The sequence below is a fragment of the Ursus maritimus genome, unplaced genomic scaffold (genome assembly GCF_017311325.1).
Source record: "Ursus maritimus isolate PB19 unplaced genomic scaffold, ASM1731132v1 scaffold_7, whole genome shotgun sequence".
Taxonomy (NCBI): Eukaryota; Metazoa; Chordata; class Mammalia; order Carnivora; family Ursidae; genus Ursus; species Ursus maritimus.
Window position 1 is genome coordinate 46,471,440 of NW_024426885.1, and position 14,363 is coordinate 46,485,802.

At 50.8% G+C, this 14,363-nt stretch overlaps 1 protein-coding gene and 1 long non-coding RNA gene across 2 annotated transcripts in view; one reads left to right on the forward strand and one right to left on the reverse strand.

Moving 5' to 3' along the window:
• Window positions 1-2,684, reverse strand: part of TSPAN14 (tetraspanin 14) — a 53,596-nt gene extending 50,912 nt beyond the window's left edge. The window contains exon 1 of the mRNA XM_040624033.1: window positions 2,553-2,684. The gene's annotated coding sequence lies outside the window, so the exon portion shown is untranslated. The remainder of the gene's footprint in view (window positions 1-2,552) is intronic.
• Window positions 2,685-3,344: 660 nt separating this feature from the next.
• On the forward strand, window positions 3,345-11,502 carry LOC121101168. Its single transcript, XR_005833111.1, has 3 exons — window positions 3,345-6,724; window positions 7,198-7,372; window positions 10,084-11,502. It is a non-coding gene; the product is annotated as an uncharacterized LOC121101168 (long non-coding RNA).
• The last annotated feature ends 2,861 nt before the right edge of the window (window positions 11,503-14,363 follow it).

The window sequence follows — 14,363 nt, forward strand, 5'->3', positions numbered from 1 at the left end:
TAAACACCTTTCATACGAAGACTGTCTAAATGAGAAATGACGAGAGTGGCTCACATTGAGACCTGGAGCGAGTTACTCTGTGACCTCTCTAGAACAGTGTCCTCTTCTGTCATACAGGATGGATACATTATCTATCATACTATGTTGGTTCAAGGGTTAAATGAGTTAATATGAGTAAAGCTTCTAGGATAGCGCTTGGTGTACGCGTCCATAAAGCGTATGTCTCAATAAACTCACCGTTACGACACTCTTAAACCTTCCACAGAATTGCTGTAAACTTGTCCGTAACCTCCACTGGGTTTTAACTCCAGCACAGGTTGCCCAGGACTGGCACAACGATAATCGGCAGGGTCTGCCAAACTGAAAACCCGTCAAATCCTTGAGTACACGGTGACCCAAGGGAGGCCTCAGGAAACGTCTCCAGAATCCAGGGCTTCCAGAACGTCCTGGCCTCCACCATCACCATGACCTGCAGGGCAGGTCCCCCTCCCCTCCTACATGGGGCATGAGTTTGTTCTCCCATTCTCAAACATGGGAAGGGAGGCACCCTCCCCTGTCCTCAGAGATTAGCACAGCTGCCCAGCTGGTAAAGGAGGGGAACCTCCCTGGGCAGCCAAACCTCTGCAGGCCCTTCTCCTTCCTGCCTTTTCTTCCTCGAGGCACCCACCTCCAGAAGCACCAGTGGGTCTGGACTCCTGCTTGCCTGAATAATGCTACTTAAGCTGAGATCAAGCGCAGATCAATAAAACACCAGAGAGCACCTACTACCTACATCCAGCCTGGGCTCTAAGACCACACAGGGCGCACGGGCCAGTCAGGGAGTCGTGAGCCTAGAACAGTGCCTGAAAACAGCGCCTGGTATCTCTGGCATCCCACTGACTTTCAATCACGCTTTGTTAAATGACCTGAAGGTCACATTTGATGGTCCAAGCAGTGCAGTTCGAAAATGCAGAGATGGAGAGATCGAGAAATTCTCCAGCTGAAGGTAGGGATGCAACAAAGGATGATGCAGTGGGAGGGGAGGGGAAAATCCCTCTGGTGGCCTGTCTCCCAGGCAATAGGGACCTCCAGACTGGGACAAAGTTTGGAGACTGCTGAGAGAGGAGCAAGAAGGGCCTATGGGGCCAAGAGGACGCCTTCTGAGCGTGCCAGGGCCTAGGAGGATCCCTGGAAGGAAGGGCGCCTCTGCCAACCGCAGGGCTAGCTGAAAGTAGAAGGGATATGGGGGTGCTGGGGGTGCTCTGATGGCCTAGACTCCAGGTTTCCTCTCACAAATAGGGAAGGGTGGCCCAAGCACTCAGCAGGCATTAACTTCCCCTACTTTGAGGTCAAAGGGTAGGAGGAAGGCTACTTTTGAGGATTTGGCAGACAGCTACATCCACTCTTATCAGCCCAAACAACCCCCATCCCGGAAGGAAGACCTCTAGAGAGCAGACCACTGGAGAGCACACCAGCAGAGGCTCCCATGTAACGCCCTACACTCACGACTCAAAACGCCTTGATGCCCGCAGTCACCAGCACCGAGGGACAACCCCTGAGCTCGCACATATCTCGGCACTCATCACAGCTGGCAGCCATTGGCCAGGCCAGTACCAGGGCCCGTGCCTTCCCGGAGACTCCCCACAGCAAGGACCGCTTCTAGCAGGAGAGCAACTCCACACGGGTCCCAGAGGTCCCAGGACCGAAGTCCCTACACACACACACACACACACACACACTTCTCACCCGCCGGCACCACCACCCCTCCACGCACGCACACTTCCTACCCACTCGCACCACCACCCCTCCCCAGCAGGAGGAGCGGCGCGAGACCAGCCAACTCTGTAACCACAGACCCAACTCCACCGAAGATCCAGTTAGGTCAGGAGTCGGGCTTTGCTCCCAAGCACAACCTCAAACGACCAACACGAAGCAGCTGGGTCACCACCCACTCAAACTTGGGCCACCCCAAACCCGTGCTGGGCAGAGTGGGGCGCACCGCTGAGGTGAGCCACTCGGTGCACACCCACCGCGGGGCGGGGGGAGGGGACGTCCCTCCCAGGTCTGCGCCACCCTCTCTACCCCTGGCCGGAGCTCTGGGGGACCGAGGGTTCTCCGACTAGCCGAAAGGAGTGCCCCTCCCTGGCTTCGCTGCCAGGGACAGGGGACAGAGCCCCTACAGGCGGCGGCGGCGGTCCGGCCCCTCTCTCCCAGAGCTCTCCCACCCCCGCGCCGCCCCGGCACGCACCCGTCCGGGGACGCGGGCAGGGCGAGGGCGACAGAACCCCCAGCGCCAGGCTGGTCGCCCGGTGCGGCTCCCACTCTGCCCGGCTCCGGAGTTCGGCTCAGCGGGGTCCGGCCAAGGCCTCCAGCCCCTCGCGAGCTATCTGGACAGACAAAGCCAGCGCCGCCCGCGGGGCCGCCTCTGGGGCAGAGGTGAGGCAGCCGGAGGGGCCGAGCCCGAACCTGGGGAGCAGTCCTAGTCCCCAGAGGGCGCCCGGGGGGGGGGTCAGCCTCAGACAATGAGAGGGGCAGGGCCCGACGCTCCAGCGAGGACTCCGCGCTCCACTCACCCGGGCGCGGCAGCGGCGGCGACGACGGCGACGGCGGCGGCAGCGGCTCGGCCCGGCTCGGCCGAGGAAGTTAGAGCAAGTTCGGAGGCGCGGGGTGGGAGGGCGCGACTCGGGCCGGCCGAGCGATGGGGGCGGGGCGCGGAGGGGCGGGGCCGGGGGCGCGGCGCCGGGCGGCAGCGGAGAGAAAAGCGCCGCTTCCCTGCGCCGTGCAGTGCCGCCCCGCGCGCCTTGGGCCCGCCCCCGCCCCCGCCCCGCCCCCGGAAGGCCACGCCCCAGGCCCGCCCCTGTCGCCCCCGGCTCGCCCCTCCCCCAGCCCGCCCGGCCTTTCCGCCCGCGCTGCCGCCGCTACGGCGGCGGCGGGGCCTGATCGCCGGTCCGTCCCTTTGTCTCGCTCTGGGGCCCCCGCTATCGCTCGACGAAGGTGCGCCGCGCGGGCGCCGACGGCCTTGCCAACGACTCGGCGGGCCCCCCAGCCTGCGAGAAATCCGAGTTGTGGAGCCCGAGGGGAGGCCACATCTCAAGGGGTACGGGGGTGACCGGTAGGGGTGAGCGCAGGATTAGAAAAATGGCCGTATTGAAAATAGGAGGCGGGGCTCCTGGCTGGCTCAGCCCGTAGAGCAAGCGACTATTGATCTTGGGGGTCTTCAGTTCAATCCCCCGTTGTGCATAGAGCTTATTTAAAAAAGAGAAAGAGAGAAGTAGGCGCTCCTGTCCGGCCTGGGAGGGTGGGGGTGGGTGCTTCAAGAGAAGGTAGTTAATATTTGCCTTTCTTTGCACACTGGGCGGCAAAGACCTGCTCCTTCTTGTCTTGGTGCTAAAAATACCAAGCTTTCTTTGGACCGCCTGCCGAGATTTGTTCCTAAGATCTGTCCTGGGGACGTGGCTGAGAGCACTCTTGAGGAAGGAGGGAGACTGGCCCTATCGCTTGCAGAGGGGTGGTCACACTGCTGGCTGGGTACTGGTATTAGAAAGGCTGACCTCAGTGGTCTCCTCCCACCTCTCTGAAATGAGGCACAGGCACTTCTGACTCTTAAACTCATCCAAGTGGAGGAGGGCTAGGTGGGCAACAGGAAAGTGGCACCTATCAAAACTGGGCCACGTTCTAGTACAAGCAACCAACAGGTTGAGTCCTATGAAAGGAGAAGATCTTGCAATGCAGACTGTTCAGACCATTCCCAGTTATTTTTATTAAGGGAGAGGCAGCCTGCTTGTGGCATCCCAGGCAGCTTAGGGACCTCCGTGGGGAACCTGTCCATTTAGTCACCCTTAGGCAGACCGTGAGTGCTTGACTGAGTGCCTCATCTGTGCCAGGCCCTATTCTGATGCTGAGGATACAACACTAAACAAGACTGCTGAAGCCTCTTGCTCCATAAAGCTTACTTTTAGTGGGGGAGACAATTACAAGTTGAGATAAATGCTGGAACAAAAGCAAGGGGCTGGGATAGAGAGTAGGAGCCACTTTCCATGGAGCTGGCAGGGAGAGTGTCTTTGAGAAGGAGATGTTAAAGTCAAATGGATGAGGCAACAGCCTGGGGAAAAGCCAGGCAGATACCTTCCAGGTTGAGAGCAGTTAGTGCCGAGGCCCTGGAAAAAGGTAAGCTCTGGATGTGGACATGTGAAGGAGCTGAAAGAAAACAGTGTGGCTTGAGTAGCGGGCCTGTGAAGGAGGATCAGGATGAAGTGGGGAGGTGGGCAGGGCATGCGAGACTATCTACGGTTGGAGGCTTTTTATTAAACCATCGAAGGGTTTTATGCAAAAGACTAACATGTTCTGATTTACTGCTGTGTGAAGAATGCACTGGGTGGGTGGCAGGCAGAAATAAAAGCAAGAAGACAATTAGACTGTTGTGGCAGCCCAGGCCAAAGATAATGGTGGTTTGGACCAAATTGTGGCCGCACTAAGATGAGTAGTTGAGAGAAGCTATTTTGGACTTGAACTCAACAGGACATATTGGTAGGATGGATGTCGGGAGGAAAGGGAGAAAGCAAAGATAACTTTCAAATTTCTGGCTGGAGTAAGCTGGTGGACGGGGCCTCGTTGATTGGATGAGGTAACCTAGAGGAAAGGGACTATAGCTCAGGGAGAAGCATCAGGAATTCTGCTTTAGCCATGTGGACTTTGAGATGCCCATCAGAGACCCAACTCAACTGTTGAGACTAGGAGCTCAGAAACGAGGCCTGGTCTGGGAATGGGGCTTTGGGAGGCATCATCTTAAAGACGGTAAAGGCTGTGGTATCTGAGGAAGTCACCTAGGGTGAGCTAATAGTTGCAGAAGAGAGGGTTCAAGAGGACCCCAGAGGAGTCAGAGGAGCCAGGGTCGGAAAGAAGACTAAGCAAGAGAGGCTGAGGAGGCAAGAGGAGAACCAGGAGACTGCTATATCCCAGAGACAGAGAGAGGAAAGAGCTTCTAGAACCAAGTGGTCAGCTGCGTCAGATGCTGCTTGGAGCTCAGATAAGCTGAAGACAGTCAGGGATCCATCGACTCTGGCAACATGAAAGACATTAGTGACTGTGATAAGGGCCGTGTTCCTGGAGTAGTGGGACGGGAGCCAGACCATGGTGGAGCTGTCATGTTTGGACAGCTTGTCTAACAGGGAACAAGAGCACTAGGAGGGGTCTCGAAACGAATGTGGAATCACAGGAGACTTTGGCAGAGATTGCTAGATGACCCTAATAGCCATTTTCCCCTGGCTACATGGCTCCCCAGAATAAAAGCAAGTTGTCAGACTCCCTTGCAGCTAGGTGTGGTCATGTGACTTAGTTCCAGCTAACCAGCAGCAAGGAAGGGGTGTCCACGTACAACTTGAGAGCTAGCTTTAAAGGGCCGTGGTGCTCTCTCCTCAGCTTGGCTCTCCCGCTCACTGGAATACTGGAATACACGAATGTATAACTTAAGCTCAAGCAACCATATTAGACTTTGAAGTGGGAGGCATGTGTTGAGAATGTTAGTGCCACAAGTTAGAATACATCTGGGTTCCTAATGTTGGGGGAGCCACCATACCTGCTCGGGAATACCTACCTCTTGACTTTGTCTGTGAGAGAAAGAAATTTCCGTCTCGTTTAATCCCCCGTTTTCTGATGCTGGTAACCATATCTAGGTTTAACTTTTGTTAGAATACAGAGGGGTTTGTTGAAATATGGAAGTTACTAGAGCAAGTTTATGGAGTGATAGGAATGATCCAGGACAGAAGGCAGGAGTGAGGATTCTGAAGAAAGGGAGATGGGAGATGGGATATGGGCCCTAATGGAGAGGACACCTCTGATGGAGGGACACCACCACCATTATTGAGGGGGGTATGGAGGCAGAGATGTTTCCAGTGAAGTTGGCCTCGGAAAGGCAGTCATTCACACCTGATATCTGCTGAATTCTGGGTGTGAAGGAGGAGCTTAGAGCAAGGAGGAAGGAGAGAGTGAATCACCATGGACTAGATGGTGGAGGTCTGCCAGCCTAAGCAGCCTCTGAGAGACCGCTCCCTCGCGGACCAGTTGGCCACACTGTGGCAGAGTACGAAGAAGGTGAAGGAAATGCCCACAGAGCCACCATGGCCTCCACCCGCCCCCACCAGGCCTCGCCTGACAGTTACTTACGCCATTCCCAGCTGCCATATGAGACCCACTAAGCTTTACCTGACCCATATTTTTCTAGCAATATGGGTGGCTTCAGAGCATCAGGGATACTCAAAGCAGAGCAGGCCCATTTTATTTTCCTGGTTTAAAAAAAAATAAAAAGAATCCAGAGACAGACAGCCCCAGTTCCTAAAAGGGCCGGCTGTATTATAACCAGTGACTTAGTTTCCAAGCCAGCCCCTGGAACTGTAATTACCAAGAATATAGCTGAATTATATAGTACAGACTGCAAGCCTGAGGTATGGATTATGGGAACAAAAGCCAGAACAGGAAGGAAGAAAAAGACGCTGAGAGTTTCTTCTCCTTTTCCTGAACCTGTAGTTGGCTGTAAATAAAATGCTAACTGGCAAAGCTCGGTCTTAATTGTGCTCTGACTTCCTCCTTACCCCTCCGTCTTGGTCCAGTTCCGATTTTGGTCCCCGCGCTGCCTTTTTTCTTTCGGGGCTCCATGCTGCAACGTTTCTCTGTGGACAGGCCAGGAGCAGGGGAAGAGGGAGGAAGGAGCTTGAGCCGAAGTGGGACTTGGTGTTGGAGAAGTCTAAAGGTAAGCAGGGCGAGGCCGGTCAGAGCTCCACAACGCAGTACTGGAAACTGGGGATCAGTCCTTCCTTCCTGAAACGTTCATCGCCCTTGACTGGTACACACACCACGCTTCTGGCTCTGCTCCTACCTCCCTGGCCGCTCTTTCGGTCTCCTTGGTCCTTGTCTTCTTTCTCTTCCTGATCTTCTCCAAGTCTGCGTTCATCAGAATTCTGCCTTGATCTTTTTCCTTTCACATCTCCCAGTCCCAGGGCGATTCCCTATACCTCCGTGGTTTTAACTACCATTCATGTGCTGCTTTCTCAATATCCATTGTCCTCTCCTTTCTTTCAAACAGGCTTGGGAACCTATTTTTTTCAAAATTACATTTCCCAGCCTCCCTTGGAGCTAAGGCTTGCCATGTGACCCATCTTGGCCAAGGAGACATCGGCAGGTGTCTGTGGGGATTTCTGGGAAAGTTTCACTTTCCTAACGCAGGTGCTGCGGCTCTGTCCTTTGTGCTCTTCTGCCTGTCTGGAATGTGGGAAGTGGACCTGGAGCAGCCTCCAAATGACCACACTCTGGCTCTGAGGAGGACAGCTTCCTCAGTAAGGAGAGCCAGAGCAGACCTACAGGGTGGACCTGGGACCTGAATGGGAAGCTTGTTCAGAAGGTAACCTCCCCATGCCCTTCCAGCCCTGCCCATCTGTGAGTCACCCGTACCGTAATCACTTCAAATGAGAGAAGATGGTTTTGCCAAGAGGAACCCCCCAAATGTGGCCAGATGAGACATGAGAGGGAGGTGCAGATCAGAGAGGTTAAGACACGGACCCGTGAGACTGCCTGCACTCAACCCCCAGCTCTGTCCCTGAAAGCTTGGAAATAAGGGACAGACACCTGTCTATGAAAGTGAAAGTGAAAGTTACCTGGCGGTATAAAAAGTGTTCCTTCTGGAATAATCTCACATGAACTGACCTTCACAAAGCTATACATTTATAAAACAAATGTAGAAAGAAGTCTTAGGGAGACATGCAGCCCATAAGTGATAGAACCAGAGCCATCAGCTTGATGTCCAATCTTCCACCCAAGACTGTACCCCTGGGGAATCATGAACACAGGGATTTGGGGGGCTGCTGTGTCCCTGAGACCTCTATGCTCAGGCCCTGCCAGCAGGAATCCTGATAGGACCCCTACCCCCCCAAAAGGGGGAGAGAGAGGCACACCCCACACACCCCTGAAGCAGAGCGGAGCATAGGTGGATGCTGATCCCGGCCCCTCTCACAGCTTGCTGCTGGTCCCATGGAGAGCCTTGCTGTCTCTGGGGAGTTTTTTTGGGCAGTTCCTGCCATGTGCACACACTGCCATCTAGGGGCAGTTGGCTGAAAGGAAATTGTACAGCCACTGAGGGGTGTGTATGTTGGAGGAGGCGAGGAGGGCTTCTCAGTCCTCTGACACTGTGGATGTCGCCTTCCTTCCTGGAGCTTTCGTTCTCTTGGCTCTCCTATTTACCCAGCCAGGAAAGACCACGTGTTGCACACCCAACTCCTTGGAGTCTCCTGATCTCCCCGTGAGTGTTGCTGCTCTTCCCAGACTCTGCACTGAGCCCTTTCCCCCCGCCCCCCTCACCTCCACAGGCTCTGTGCAGTCTAAGCCATTCCCATGCCTTTTGATCTCTTCTGTACACTGGCCACACCTCACATTTCTTGCCAGTCTTGTTCTCTCTCCGGAGCTGCTGCCCCAGTCTAGAATGAAAATCTGATCCTGCCAGCCCCCTCCCCTAAACCATTAGAAGTTCTTTTCACTGAATGTTCTACAGTGACCACATCTCTGACCACAGGCCACCCTCACACTCACTGAGCCGGCCCTCGGTCTCTAGTGTGATGGTGGCCGCACACACCACCCTTCGGGATCAGGTGTCAAAATCTGATCACTCAGGAGGGAACTGCCTCTGGCAGAGGGAAGCTGACTTCCCCAAGGCTCTAGGGCCTGATGCTCACCAAAGCCCCCTTTCCTCATTTCCAGACAACTGATGAGTGACCCCAGCCCCTGCCTCCCCACGGGGTCAGGTGAGGCTTCCCTTGGCATGGCCTCACAGTTCCTCCCCCCCCCCCACATACCCCATCCTGCTTCCCCTCACTTCCTGCACACAAGTCCCTGGATCCATTTCTGTTTCCTGTGTGCCTGGCCTCCACACATGCCATCACCTCAGCTCAGAACACCTTTCGTCCATTCCCTTTGACTGTGTGAAGATTCGGGTAAGTAGAAAACCCCTCAGGCTAGTCCCTTAGCCAGGCTCTTCACACTTGGCCTCCAGTCACCAACTCCCAGAGCATTATTCCAACTCTGACACTGGTGTCTCGCTTTGTTCCTGCTGCTCCGGCTGCTGCTGGCCAGCTGGTCCCCAACTTCCCCAGGGCTCCCGCCTGGCTTCTGCCCACTGCCTCCTCTGTGAGTCTTTGGCTTTTGCCCCCTTCCTTTCCCTGAGAGACTTCAGGGGCCCCAAGTGAGTTGCTGGTTGCTTTGGTCAGCCGTCACCACCCACATCCTTTCTTGGGCAGAACTTCAGTGCCAGTCTTGTAGGTGCCTGGCCAGCCCATGAGGTCCTGGCTTAGAATCTAGGACCCACCCCAGGTCTGGTCACTGTGCCCAGGATGGCTGGTTTGTGACCCAGGGATCTGCTGAGGGGCCTCCCACAGGAGGTGTGGCATGTCAGCTCTCTGAGATGCCCAGGAGAGGGCAGTGATGCGTGGCGTATGGGCACATGTCTACCCTGTCTGCTGTTTGGCCTGCTGACGACAGATAATAAATTTAGACGCATGCTATCGCATTTTGTAACCAGTCTTAGTATGAGTATGCGGATCCGGTTTTGTGATGACTGTATTCTTACTAGTCGATTTTTAAAGGCGTTGAAACATTTATGAGACTCTGAATCATTAGAATTAGGAAGAGCGTAATTGATTACATGTAACGTTTAAGTGTTCGGGGAAATCTACTTTGTTAAAATCATAAAAATTCAATGTATTAGTTGTGGAAAGGCTACAGGCATACCTCGTCTTGTGTGTGCTTTGTGAGGCCTTGCAGATACTGCGTTTTTTTACAAATGGAAGGTTTGTGGCCACCCTGCAGCGAGCGAGGCTACTGGTGCCATTTTCCAACAGCATTTGTGAGCTTGTGTCTCCGTGTTACATTTGGTGATTCTCATAATATTTCAAAGTTTTTCGTTATTATTGTATGTGTTATGCTGATCTGTGATCAGGGATCTTTGATGTTTGATCTTTGGTTTGGGCGCCATGAAACACGCCCATACAAGACAGAGCACTCCACTGATGAATGTTGTGTGCTGCTCCGCTCATTGGCCGTTCCCCCGTCTCTCCCTCTCCTCAGGTCTCCCTATTCCCTGAGACACAACAATCTTGAAATTAAGCCAATTAATAACCCTACAAGGGCCTCCAAGTGTTCAAGGCAAAGGAAGAGTCGATCAATGTAACAAACTTCATTGTCGTCTTATTTTAAGAAATTGCCACAGCCGCCCCGCTCTGATCAGTCTCAGGCATTAACACCGAGGCAACAGCCTCCACCGGCAAGAAGATTACAACTCACTGAAAACTCAAATGGTGGTTAGTGTTCTTTAGCAATAAAGTATTTTTTGATTAAGGTATGTACACGGGTGTGTTTAGACATAACACTGTAGCGCCCTTCATAGACGTAAGTAACAGACTGTAGCGTAAACATAACTGTCACATGCACCAGGAAACCAAAAAATTCATTTGACTTGCTTTATTGTGCTGTTCGCTTTGCTGCGGCAGTCGGGAACCAACCCGCAGTGCCTCTGAGGTATGCCCAAATGTGAATATGTGAAGAAATGCTGTTTCCATTTTCCTCCACTGCACATCAGACAAGGCGGAGAGCTCGATGTGTTTCTCTTTGTGCACGGAGCCCCTTGGGCATTAAAGAACAGCTGTGGGGAGCCCCATGGGGTGCTGGGAGCCAGTCAAGGGAGCAGGACCTGCACTGTGGGTGCGCCGGGGGATGGGAGGGTGTCCGTCTTGTGCTGCGCCACCTGGCCCAGCTGGGACCAGTGGGAAGGAGCTGGCCCATCACTAGGTTGAGGGGTTCATTGCTGGTGGCGCCCCCAGACATCACCTCACACAGGGCTAAAGTTTGTTCCACAGTTCTCTTGAGTCATGAAGCCTGAGGAGGAGGTGAGAGCCGGATAAAGGCAGCTGAGACGTCTGGCCGGCAGAAGGTTCAGAAGCTCCTTGCTTCAGAGGGCAAGCAGCACCGCCTACGCCAGGAGCTGGCCGTGTTGCCAGGCCCAGCTTCCCAACCCCTCCAGCCCAGAGGGCACTGGTCTGCTCCTGCCTCTGTGCATGAGCAGTGCTGGGGAAAGGGCTTGGCGGCAGAATCGGCCTTCTCTCCCCCAAGCAAGCTTAGCACAGTCAGGAAGGGTACAAGGAAGGCTTGGTGCCAGCTAGGTCTACTAGCTCCGGAAGAGCAGCTCTCCCACACGTTTATCTGAATTTGCATTTCTTTTCAGGCCTCTGCCCATGCTGGCCAGCGGGGCTTCCCCAGCCCCTCAAGCCATATGAATTGTGTACAGTTTGCTGTGGCCTGAGTTTCACACCGCATCTATAACCCTCTCTGCGGGGGTGAGGGCGAGGGCACAGAAACTTCTGGTTAGTGAACCAGGTGTTGAGGTTTACTAAGCACATAGGGTAGTGTGTGCTTTTTCAGTATTTTGTTAAATTTTTTCAGTACTTTGTTAAAAATGTCTAATTAGGGGCGCCTGGGTGGCACAGCGGTTAAGCGTCTGCCTTCGGCTCAGGGCGTGATCCCGGTGTTATGGGATCGAGCCCCACATCAGGCTCCTCCGCTGTGAGCCTGCTTCTTCCTCTCCCACTCCCCCTGCTTGTGTTCCCTCTCTCACTGGCTGTCTCTACCTCTGTCAAATAAATAAAATCTTTAAAAAAAAATGTTTAATTAGTCAATGCATTCACATGGCACAAATTACAGAGTTTAAAGAGAACATTTTTCTCGCATCTGTATCCCCAGCCACCAGTACCCTGTTCGTAGAGACAAATACTCTTACCAGTTTTTCAAGTATTTTCCCATCAATATGTTAGGGCAGACACTGCTGTTGAACCCTCAAATCCATTCCATTTTCTTTTTTTTAGGGATAGAGTCACCAATGTTTAACAAATATAGAGCCATCCTTTAGAAAGACTACATTTCCCAGCCACGCTTGCAGTAGAGTGCAGCCCTGAGTCCTGCCTGGCCAATGGGATAGAATCAAAAGTGATGTGCACCTCTTCCAGGTTATATCTTTTTTTTTTTTTTTTAAGTTTTATGTATTTCAGTAATCTCTGTACCCAACATGGGGCTTGAACTCATGACCCCAAGATCAAGAATTGCATGCTCCTTTGACTGAGCCAGCCAAGCGCTCCCTTCCAGGTTATATCTTAATGGAAAGAAGTATGTTTACCATTTGTCAAAATTCAACATCCTTTCATGATAAAAGCTCTCAACAAATTAGGTATAGAAGGACCATTCCTCAACATAATAAAGGCCGTATATGACAAGCTCACTGCTCACATCATACTCAATGGTATAAAGTTAAAGGCCTTTCCTCTAAGATCAGGAACAAGACAAGACTCACTCTCACCATTTCTATTCAACTGAGTCCTGGAAGTCCTAGCCATAGCAATTAGGAAAGAAAAAGAAATAAAAGACATCCAGATCAGAAAGGAAGTAGTCGAATTATCACTGCAGATGAACATGATATAAGAAACAAAGACTTCGGCAAAAACTACTAGGACTAATAAATGAATTCAGTAATGTCACAGGATACAATATTAAGCAGAAAAGGGGGGGAAAGGCTCATATTATTAAAATCATAAATAAGAAGAAGACATTGTGAACTTTTCGGAAATAAAATGGTGATAATAGAAAAAAGAAAGCAATCCCATTTACCGTAGCATCAAAAAACAACAAAATATTTAGGAATAAATTTAACCAAGGAGGCAAAAGCCCTGTACACTGAAAACTGTACGACACTGATAACAGATTGAAGAAGATACAAATGAATGGAAAGATATGCCGTGAATTAATATTGTGAAGACGTCCGTGCTAACCAAATCAGTCTACAGGCCCAGTGCAATCCCTGTCAAAACCAATGGCATTTGTTACAGATACAGATAAAACTGTTCTAAAATTTGCATGGAACCACAAAAGACCCCGAATAGCCAAAGCAATCCTAAGGAAAAAGAACAAAGCTGGAGGATCACACTTCCTGATTTCAAGCTATATTACAAAGTTATAATAATCAAAATAGGATAGTACTGGCATAAAAAACAGGCACACAGATGAGTGGAACAGACTGTAGAGCAGATGACATGATTGTCTATGTGGGTTTTTTTAATAGTTTTTTTTTTTTTTTATCAAGTTGAGGAAGTTCCCCTTTTATGCCTATTTACTGAGGGTTTCTTTTCTTTCTTTCTTTCTTTCTTTCTTTCTTTCTTTCTTTCTTTCTTTCTTTCTTTCTTTCAGGGTTTCTGAGGGTTTGGATTTCATCAAATGCTTTTTCTCTATCTATTGATATGATCATGTAATTTTTATCTTTAGCCTATTGTGATGGATTACATGAATTGATTTTTGAATGTTGAACCGCTTTATATACCCATGATAAATCCCACTTGTTCGTGGTGTGTAATTCTTCGTATACACTGTTGTATTTAATTTGCTATTTTTTTAAGCATTTTTGCATTTATGTTTATGAGAGATATTCGACTGTACTTTTCTTGTATTTGTCTGGTTTTGGTATTAGGAGAATTCTGGCCTCGTAGAATGAATTAGGAAGCATTGACTCTACTTCTGTCTTCTGAAAGAGATTGTAGAGAATTAGTATAATTTCTTCTTTAAATGTTTGGTAGAAATTCATGAATGAACCCATATGAAACTTGTGCTTTCCATTTTGGAGGGTTATTAATTATCAGCTCACTTTCTGCAATAGATGTAGGCCTATTCAAATTGTCTATTTCTTCTTGTGTGAGTGTTGGCAGATTATGTCTTAGGTGGAAATTGTTCATTTCATGTAGGTCATCACATTTGTGGGTATAGAGATATTCATAGTATTCCTTTATTATTCTTTTAATGTCCCCGGGGAAATAAAATAAAATATAATTTTTAAAAAAATGCCCAAGGGGACTATATTGATGTCCATTCTTTCATTTCTTTTTTTTTTTTTTTTTTGAGCTTTTATTTATTTATTTGACAGAGAGAGACAGCCAGCGAGAGAGGGAACACAAGCAGGGGGAGTGGGAGAGGAAGAAGCAGGCTCCTAGCGGAGGAGCCTGATGTGGGGCTCGGTCCCAGAACGCTGGGATCACGCCCTGAGCCAAAAGCAGACGCTTAACGACTGGGCCACCCAGGCGCCCCATCATTTCTGATGATAGTAATTTGTGTCCTCCCTCTTTTCTTCTTAGTCTGGCTACAGGCTTACCAATTTGAGTGATTTTTTTCAAAGAATCAGCTTGTTGGTTTAATTTTCTCTTTTTATTTTTTGTTTTCAATTTCCTTGATTTCTACTCTAATTTTTCTTTCTTTTCTTCTGTTTACTTTGGGTTTAGTTTGCTCTTCTTTTTCTAGTTTCCTAAGGTAGAAGCTTA